At 47.3% G+C, this 10,538-nt stretch overlaps 1 long non-coding RNA gene across 1 annotated transcript in view; it reads left to right on the top strand.

Annotated features, from left to right (window-relative positions):
- Window positions 1-140: 140 nt before the first annotated feature.
- LOC135981845 (uncharacterized) overlaps window positions 141-10,538 on the top strand; it is a 40,801-nt gene continuing 30,403 nt past the window's right edge. The window contains exons 1-2 of the long non-coding RNA XR_010599043.1: window positions 141-2,321; window positions 6,452-6,566. This is a non-coding gene — a long non-coding RNA (uncharacterized LOC135981845). The remainder of the gene's footprint in view (window positions 2,322-6,451; window positions 6,567-10,538) is intronic.

Here is a 10,538-nt window from a genome sequence, read left to right on the forward strand (position 1 = left end):
CCTGCACCTCCCAGGTGTCCCCACCACCACCCTGACTCTCCCACGGCCTTGACCCTCCTCTTCCCTTCCCAGGTGCCCTCACCAGCCTGCACCTCCCAGGTGTCCCCACCACCAGGCTGACTCTCCTTTTCTCTTCCCAGGTATCCTCCCACCCCCATGACCCTGGCCCTCCTTCTCCTCCCAGGCAGTCCACCCCCACAGCCCTGACTCTCCTCTTCCCTTTCCAACTGTCTTCATACCCCCTGACCCTCTCCCACTCATCCTGGGCATCCCACCACCCTGGCTCTACTTGCCCTACCAGGCATCCCTCCACCTCCTCTTCTCCTCTCCGGCACCCACAACCATCACCACCATCTGCTGTGCCAGCAGCGCTTCCAGCCATGTGACATGCACCTGCTCCTGGCAGTTAGAAGATTGGCACACTTAAAGTGAAAACAACCCAGCACGCTGCAATAAAAAAGCTAAGGCAGTAGAAAAACTGGCCAAGTGGCAATTGCTAACATGGAAAAGTAATATAGGATAATATCTATGTATTTGTAGCTGTCTTTTAATGCAAATGATCATTGCAGCTGCGCCCTGAATGGCTATGAGTGAGGCAAGGGTGCATTTGTCAAGGCCAAAAAGAAGGAATGGGTAAGGAATGGTGTTCCTAGCCTCTGTTTGTCAGAGGGTGGAGATGGATAGCAGGAGAGAAATTGCTTGATCATTACCTGGCATTGGCCACTCTTGGCAGATAGGATACTGGGCTGGATGGACCTTTGGTCTGACCCAGTATGGCCGTCCTTATGTTCTTAAGGATGCTTCAGTAATGAAGGTACAAGATGATGAGAGTTTTAGCTGTGTGGATGGCTGGGAAAGGCCTCGTCTTAGAGATGTTATGAAAGAAGAATCAGCAAGTATTAGACATAGCCTGGATATGAAAACCTGGAGAGATGTTCAGGTTGAAGATAATGCCCAGGTTACAGGCCTGAGTGACAGGCAGGATGGTAGTGGTGTTCACAGTGATCAAGAAGGGAAGTAGTGGGGTGAGCTGGGAATAAGAGCTTTGTTTTTAACCATGTTAAACATGAGGTGATGGCTAGACATTCACGAGGAGATGCCAGAGAGACCGGCTGACATTTTAGTTTGGACAGAAGAAGGCAGGTCTGATGAAGAGCGGTAGATCTGGGAATCATCAGCATAAAGATGGTAGTTTAATTTCTGTTTATGAATGAGACTACCCAGAGATGAGGTGTAGAGGGAGAAGAGAGAGGGACCGAGGACAGAGCCCTGTGGGATTCCTCTACAGAAAGTTGGAGGGCAGAATGTGGAGGATCCTCTGAAGGAGCAGTACTTCAGATGGCTGAAGCTATGGGTGAAGTTGTCCAGAGTAGACCTGCTTTGAGCAAGGTTGCGTAACATGGCAGTTGAACTACAGGAAGCCAGTCTATACAAGAGCTCCTTATGTTGCTACCACTGATGGTAGCGACAGTGGGAAAATGTTTACCTTTTAATTGTAATGCATTCAAAAATGTCACTAAATAAAGACATTCTGCAGCTTAACAAATGGGGCAAGTGGGAAGATTTTTAGAGCCCTCCCCTGAAAGGTAGGAACAGTGTATAGGATAGGCTTTGTCAACTAGGTTAAAAAAAAACACCTGACTTGAAGAGGTAGAAGAGCCTGTGGTATGTGAACATACCGCTCAGTGTTGGTGTGTTGTTGAATGTGGATTTTCTCCAAAGAAAATGTTGTCTGCTGTTAATAATCCATCAGTTTTGAAAAAGCCTCTTATTAGCACTTGAGTAACTTTATTCACTGTGCTGTGAGCCCAAAGCGTTAGTGAGTTGGCTGGGTTTGCACTGGTTGGGAATCCCTTCTGTTGGGAGTCCCTTCTCCATCTCGGATATAGCTTTGCGCAGTAAATGTGGGTTTCATATCAAGACTGAACGTCTTTCTGGAAGATGCTTTAGTGAAATACAAGGTACAGTAGCGTAGCTAGCGGGGTGCAGGGGAAGCAGCCGCTTCCCCTCAGCACATTTCCCAAAAGCGGCGCTTGCTGGGCTGGTGCTGGGGGCAGCACGGCCGGAGGAGCCATGGGGGTGCAGCAGGCGCGGCCAGAGGAGCGAGGGGGCCGGCTCCTCGGCCATTGTGCCCCACGCTCAGCACGGCCCCAACATCGCTGCAGCCACGTCCTGCGGCAGCTCAGGGCTCGGCGGCCAAGCGTTCCCTGCCCCTTGCTAATGCGCTATGGAGCGAGGCTCGGCCAGCAACTCATGAGTCGGAGCCGGGATCCGCACGGGGCCGGGATTGGCCGGGGACAGGTGGCGGAACAGGACGGAAGGTGAGCAGCGGGGGTCCGGTGTCTTGCACTGGGGGGTCCGGGCGAGGGGCTCCCCGGGGCCGGGCCCGCAGGGCAGGGGCACAGGCTGCGCTGTCTGGACGGGGGACCCTGGCGCGGCGCAGGAGCCTGGAGCTCGGGGCGGGGGGGACAGGACTCTGCGGGTGGGGCCGGGCGGCACAGCCCGGCGGGGGACATCTGCAGAGCGGGCTCGGCAGGAGAGACTCTCCTGGGACTGTGGGGGACAGGGGTATCCACACCCCCGGGAAGCCCACAGGATTCCTGAGCCGGGCCCTGGGGTTAATCTGGGGGGGAAACGAGAGGAGCCGGGGGGCGTGGCCAGAGGAGGAGCCAAGGGGGGTGCCTTTTTTATGTTTGCTCCCCCTACACTTAGAACCTGGCTATGCCACTGACAAGGTACTGAGCTCAGTACAGGAGTAATTGGATGAAATTCTCTGGCCTGTGTCATACAGGAGGTCAGACTAGATCAGTGCTTCCCAAAGTGGGGTTTGTGGAATGTTACTGGGGGTTCTCGGAAAAAAATCCCTAATGGCGGACAGAGCTGTCCCTAGGGACCCCAGACAGCACAGGGCCAGCAGCCTGAAGCCCCTGGACTTCCAACTTCAACCAATTTGCCTGGCTTACCGCCCTGTAATTGCCAGGATCATCTCTGGAGCCTTTTTAAAAAATTGGCATCACATTAGCCATCCTCCAGTCATTTGATATGGAAGCTGATTTAAGTGAGAGTTTACATATCACAGTTAGTAGTTCTGCAATTTCATCCTTCACAACTCCTGGATGACTGACCTAGGGGTTACCAAATGAAATTAATAGGCAGCAGGATTAAAACAAACAAAAGGAAGTATTTCTTCACACAATGCACAGTCAACCTGTGGAACTGTTTGCTAGAGGATGTTGTGAAGGCCAAGAATATAACAGGGTTAAAAAAAGAACTAGATAAATTCATGGAGGATAGGTCCATCCATGGCTATTAGCCAGGATGGGCAGGGATTTTTACCCGAGAGTCTTTCAACCCAAAGCTCTTGGTAACTTTACTCTGTGCGAGGAGGTGTCAGGAAATAAATCGGGGAGACACGGCCGTCCGACCAATAGATGGCTGGCACAAACAGGACAACACAAGTGTGCTTTCACTTAAAGCTAAACTTAACTAGTCTCAAGAACTTATACATGTCCACAACAAGATTAGTAAAACACCCCCAACACTTGATCATTACCACAGCTGAGTGTGGCTCTCGAGTGACACAGCGGCAGCCCGTCTGCCACTGGGGAACACGAGATGTATCCAGAGGGAGAGACCAGTCCCCAAACAAGTCCCACCTATCTCAAGCTCTTCCCCCCCTTATTTATACATTAGTAATACAATGACATGTCCCTTAAAGAAAACTTGTCAAGTAAGCAGTTTCAAGCAAGAGGCTCCTTCTGATTATTGATTAACCAGGTGTGGGTTTTTCCAGAGTCTGCAGCTCTGAGACCCCAATAGACATACATGCATTTTAAAAGAGCAGGAATCAGCAACTTCAACATAATTCTTACTAGGAAGGACGCAGGGTCAAGCTGCCCCTTCCGTGGCACCCCAAAACCCCCTCCTGCCTTGGTCAAGCTGAGTTTGCTGATTGGCCAATTTACAGCTTGCTGACTAGGTTGCTTTTTAACAATAAGCCATAGTGGTTTTAGGCACTTTATTGGTTTGCCAAAGTCTCCCCGTACAGGATGGTGTCTCTAGCCTCTGTTTGCCAGAAGCTGGGAATGGCAATAGAGGATGGATCACTCAATGATTACCTGTTCTGCTCATTCCTTCTGAGGCACCTGGCATTGGCCACTGTCGGAAGACAGAACACTGGGCTAGATGGAACTTTGGTCTGACCCAGTATGGCCATTCTTATGTTCTTATGAATACCATCTGGTCCTGGTGACTTATTACGGTTTAATTTATCTGTTGTTTCAAAACCTCCTCTAATGACACTTCAATCTGGAACAGTTCCTCCAATTTGTCACCTAAAAAGAATGGCTCAGGTGTGGGAATCTCCCTCTCATCCTCTGCAGTGAAGAGCGATGCAAAGAATTCATTTAGCTTTCCCATAAAGGCCTAGTTTTCCTTGAATGCTCTTTCAGCCCCTCAATTGCCCAGTGACCCCACTGATTGATTGGTAGGCTTCCTGCTTCTGATGTAATTAAAAAAAAATTGCTGGTAGAATGTTTGTCTTTTGCTAGTTACTTTTCAGATTTTTTGCCTGCCTGATTATACTTTTACACTTGACTTGCCAGAATCTATGTTCCTTTCTATTTTCCCCAGCAGGATTTGACTTCCAATTTTTAAAAGATGTCTTTTTGTCTCTAACTACCTCCTTTACTCTGTTGCTTAGCCATGGTGCCATTTTTTTGGTCTTCTCACTGGTTTTCATTATTTGGAGTATATGTTTAGTTTGAGCCTCTATTCTGGTATTTTTAAAAAGTTTCCATGAAGTGTGCAGCTATTTCACTCTTATGATTGTTCCTTTTAATTTCTGTTTAACTAGACTACAAATTTTTGGGTAGTTCCCCTTTTTGAAGTTGAAAGGGACAATTTCTTGGTTAGGACAACTGGGACCCCAAAACGGGTGGGCTAAAGACAGTGAACCAGCTGGTGGACCCAATAACCAGGCAGAGAAACCTCCACAGTGCCAGGGGCATTAGCCCAGCAAGAGAGGTGTGATGCCACACGTGGTCATGAGGGAGTGCCTAGCAGTGAGTGAACTAAGTAATGAATCTAAGATAGACAGCGTATACCTAACAGATGTCTCCTATTGTTGGGGGCAAAGTACAGACCCAAGGGATGCTGCACCATTAAAATAAACTCCTTTTTCCCTTTGCTGGGTTAATGCCAATTGCCAAACATTCAGCAGTCTTGCTAGATGTGTGTTAAAAAGACACATTTGGAAAACCACAAAGTATTCCTGACACTTGTTCTTTGATAATTACACTGCAGTTGCATGACACTTGTTTGTGAGTCTAATTTAATTAAAGAAACAGTAAAAAGCAAATACAAGCTTTTGATGCTGGGTTGGCAGGGCGTCTGTACGTGAGAACATGCCCCAGGGAGGATGGCACGCTTAAGAGAAATTAAATTGTCTCATTCTGCCTAGAACAAACCTTGTGCTAATCCCTCTAATGGGTTTAAACGTCACTAGAACTATGTATCTTGTGACAAGCATGCAATAGGACCCAATTAAATTACTCACACATTTGAAATCATAGCTTTATCAGCTTTGGTTTAGTCGGGAGTCTCTTGGTGGCTTACGGGAAACTTGCTGAGAAGAGCTAAAATGTTCAACTAAGTTAAGCGCTGAACCAGCAGATTGCAGAGAACTGATGATAGCGTGAGTGGGAGTAGCTAGCATTTCCTGCTGGCTGCTCACCGAACTTGGCTTCCAAAGGAGAATGCACAGGGATCTTCTAGGAACCTTTTACCTTTCAATATTACCTATAATAAGCATCACCCTCACAGTTGTTTTGCACCAACCTAGAGCCCTACTATTAACAGCAATAAGAGCATAATTGTTTCACTACATAGCAAATACCAATTAATGACCAGATTTATCTAGGTATTTATACCAGGTGCATCACTATAGTGTCTGTGCACCATATATATTTGCAAAATCCAGCAGGTCTCTAAGTCTTTAGTTGTGGCACTTCTTTTAGCAGTTGGAATGGTAGAAAGGTTTTCTTTATGTCATGGGAAAGCCTTGCTTAAGAGAAGTGTTTTGCATTGGGATTGAAGGGAGTCGTGGAATCTGTGGTCATTCTCATTTCCTGTAAAAGGAAGATCTATGGACACTAAGCAGGCTCGGCCTCCCACTCTGACCAGTCTCAATTGTCATTCATAGATCCACAGTCTGTGAAGAACGCAGCTATGGGGAACGGTCCTGGTCATGGAGAGAAAGGCAGTTCCCTGCACAATGTGGGCCCAATCTACTGAGTGTTTTGAATTTGCTCTGCAATCCAGTAGGGGCCAGGGTAGCTACTGGAGCAATGCGGGGCTAATGGAGCTCATGTTGACCTGTATTGACTAGGAAATGAACTGCAGCATGCAGAATGAGACAGAGGTTTTTCAAGGCCTGTGTTTTCATTCCCAGGTACAGTGTGTTGCAGTAATCCAGCCTGGAAGATAAGAATACATGAGTCACTGCGGCCAAACCTGCACTTATCTGGATGGGATGCAGTTTCCTGGCCAGCTAGAGATGGAAGAAGGTATTTATAATAGCTGTTGCTAGTAATGATCCAACCAGAAGATAAAATTTGGAGATGAATCCTGGTCACGTGCCACCTGAGGCACGTTGCGCATATGCTAAGAAGAAGTAGGATAAGAACATATTTTAAATACTCAGAGTGCTCAGAACTACAATGGCTGGCTCAATATAAAACACTAGTAAGATAAGGAAGGTGGCGAGGATGGATTTGAAGGCGGAGAGTGAGGCTGCATGGTACATGGGACGAGGAAGGCGCTTCCAAGGAAAACAACCAGTGTCAGTGTTGGCAGAGAGCTGTCTGGGGGAGGAAATGAAGGGAGGGCCGAACTGCAACATGTTGGCAGAACATTGAGTGTAATGTGGGAGTGGTACTGTGAGAGATGAGACAAGATGTAGGCTGGGCTGGGGTGGAGTTGTGCAAGATCATGAAAGTGAGGATGAGGCATCAGGGTATGATAAGGAAAGAGACAGAAGCCAATTCAAAGCTTCAGGAGGAGGTGAGATATGGCTGGGCCAACCAACAGGAAAGGAAGATAGCAACATGCTAGATATGGGGAAATGATGTGAGATATGATTTGAGATATAGGGATATGATGTGAGAACTGGGGAGGGCAGCGAAAAGGAGGAAGTTGAAGTAGGCAAGGCAAGAAGTGTTCGGGTACATAAGAACAGCCGTACTGGGTCAGACCAAAGGTCCATCTAGCCCAGTATCCTGTCTACCGACAGTGGCCAATGCCAGGTGCCCCAGAGGGAGTGGACCTAACAGGCAATGATCAAGTGATCTCTCTCCTGCCATCCATCTCCATCCTCTGACAAACAGAGGCTAGGGACATCATTCCTTACCCATCCTGGCTAATAGCCATTAATGGACTTAACCACCATGAATTTATCCAGTTCTCTTTTAAACGCTGTTATAGTCCTAGCCTTCACAACCTCCTCAGGTAGGGTATGGACGGAGACATACACAGGTGAAGTGACTTGCTTATGGTCATGCAGCAAGTCAGTGGTAGATCCTGGAATAGAACCCAGCTCTGAGGTCTCCTAGTGCTGGATCTCAAACAGCCTTCCTCCCTGTAGGAACAAATTAATACTAGTTAGAGGTGTCTAACCCTGCCAGTGCTATCAGGCCATGCAGCAAGCTCTTGGGAGGCAGCACGTTCCAGTGAATAGGGCACTAGAGTGGGAATCAGGAGACTAGAATTCTAGTTCCAATTCTACCACTAACTTGCTTCGTGTCATTTGGCAAGTCACTCACGTTTCAGTTCTCACGTTCCTCCTTTGTCTCTGTCTATACACTGGGACTGTCTTTGCCGTGTACCACAATGGGGCCCTGATCTCGGCTGGGGATGCTCATGTTACTGTTATTTATTAGCATCGCAGTAACTCAATAATATACTTGGTCCCCAGACGGAGAAAGGAGCCCTGAAGAGCCTGACATTTATTTACTACTAAAAAAAAGTTGCATCTGTTCTGAAAACTTTTGCTATTCTTACTTTAAAAAAATATTACTCCCAAGGGCAAATGAACTTTAGAATTGTATTTTTGCTGATAACAGCAAGACTCAGGAGTACCTGCCTGAGGGAGGGAGATGTCTCTTGGGTTATATAGAAAATGGAGAGAAAAATGTCAGTTACAGGAAAAGAAGCAGCAGCGTAATCCTAAAGGAAGAGCCACTTTCATTTATCAAATGAGCATCACTTTTCTATTATAATTCCTGCTGCTTGGCCTCATTCTTGCCTGGGTTTAGTGCCATCACTCTTCTGGGAACAGCATTGTACACAGACCTATACAAATGAGTTTGGGAGGGAAACACTAGGAGGAAATGGGAGAACTACTTCAAAACCATTTTAGTGACCTTCCTGTAATTCACAGGGACAATGATTATTTTTAGAAGTTTTTAAAGGAGAAAGGGATCTAAAAGACAACGCCTTTGAGAGCTCTTCAGTTCTCATCAGCTAAGCGAGGTTGGTCTAAGTCAGTACTGAGATGGCAGGTATCCAAAGAGGGACTTCGGGAAATAGTGGGAACATAAAGTCATAACTCTGCTAGACAACAAAAAACATGGACTTCATAGGGACACTGATTTTATGGCTCATTGCACCAATTTGTAACACGCCACATTGCCTGCTGCCCTTAATGGCTCACTTCAAACTCTTTGTGCATAAAAGCCTAACCCCAAATGGCCCACTTCATTTCAAGTGACCACCGCGCACGTTACCCCTTCTGCTTAACAATCTGTCCCAACCTGTGTTTAGCTCAGACACTCTGCTTTCTTCTCCACACAGAAGGAAGAGCTGCGTGTAGCTTGAAAGCTTGTACTGTCCACCTTGTCTGTCGCATAGTAACTGACTGACATAAGTGCTAATGAATGTAAGAGGAACAAAGGAGTTAGCCTATGTAAAACATGACACCCTGAGATTAGTGGGGTTTGGATGTACAGATAAGGAAAAGGGGCTGAAACCATTATGCATAAGCATAAAGTACGGGGATGTCAGAGTAATATACTATAAAAGTTGAGTCCTAGTCTATGCATCTTGTGGGAAAGAGAAGCCAGGATGACAGCCACTGGTGGTGATGATGACAATGATTGACACCTCAGGGTCATAGAATCATAGAATATTAGGGTTGGAAGAGACCTCAGGAAGTCATCTAGTCCAAGCCCCTGCTCAGAGCAGGACCAACACCAACTAAATCATCCCAGCCAGGGCTTTGTCAAGCCGGGCCTTAAAAACCTCTAAGAATGGAGATTCCACCACCTCCCTAGGTAACCCATTCCAGTGCTTCACCACCCTCCTAGTGAAATAGTGTTTCCTAATATACAACCTAGACCTCCCCCACTGCAACTTGAGACCATTGCTCCTTGTTCTGTCATCTGCCAGCACTGAGAACAGCCTCGCTCCATCCTCTTTGGAACCCCCCTTCAGGTAGTTGAAGGCTGCTATCAAATCCCCCCTCGCTCTTCTCTTCTGTAGACTAAATAACCCCATTTCCCTCAGCTTCTCCTCGTAAGACATGTGTCCCAGCCCCCTAATAATTTTCATTGCCCTCTGCTGGACTCTCTCCAATTTGTCCACATCCCTTCTGTAGTGGGGGCCCCAAAACTGGACACATTACTCCAGATATGGCCTCACCAGTGCCGAATAGAGGGGAATAATCACTTCCCTTGATCTGCTGGCAATGCTCCTACTAATACAGCCCAATATGCCGTTGGCCTTCTTGGCAACGAGGGCACACTGCTGACTCATATCCAGCTTCTCATCCACTATAATCCCCAGGTCCTTTTCTGCAAGACTGCTGCTTAGCCAGTTGGTCCCCAGCCTGTAGCAGTGCATGGGATTCTTCTGTCCTAAATGCAGGACTCTGCACTTGTCCTTGTTGAACCTCATCAGGTTTCTTTTGGCCCAATCCTCCAATTTGTCCAGATCACTCTGGACCCTGTCCCCAGCCTCCAGCGTATCTACCTCTCCCCTCAGCTTAGTGTCATCCACAAATTTGCTGAGGGTGAAATTCATCCCATCATCCAGATCATTGATAAAGATGTTGAACAAAACTGGCCCCAGGACTGACCCCTGGGGCACTCCGTTTGATACCGGCTGCCAACTAGACATTGAGCCGTTGATCACTACCCGTAAGTGTAAGTGATGCCAGGATTAGGACTACACATGGTGTGTTACCCCTTTCTTTCCTGCTGTGTTATAGTATTTGTGATATAGTTTATCTGTTTAGTAACATTGTTAATAAAAGGACACTCAAGAACTTGTAAGTACATCAGTTGTGGTCATGGTCCCTCATGTGCTTCTGGAGTCTCTGAAGCTGGTGATGCTCATGCAATTAATCCTGCTACTGTAGTTGTGTGATGTTCCGGATCTTGAACCCAGGCTTGGGAGTCCCTAGACAGCTGCTGCATCCTGGCCTCCACCCAATGTCTACCGAAACTTGATGGGCTGAGACACTACTAGGGCTATTACCCCAG

The sequence above is a fragment of the Chrysemys picta genome, chromosome 2 (genome assembly GCF_011386835.1).
Source record: "Chrysemys picta bellii isolate R12L10 chromosome 2, ASM1138683v2, whole genome shotgun sequence".
Lineage (NCBI taxonomy): Eukaryota > Metazoa > Chordata > Testudines > Emydidae > Chrysemys > Chrysemys picta.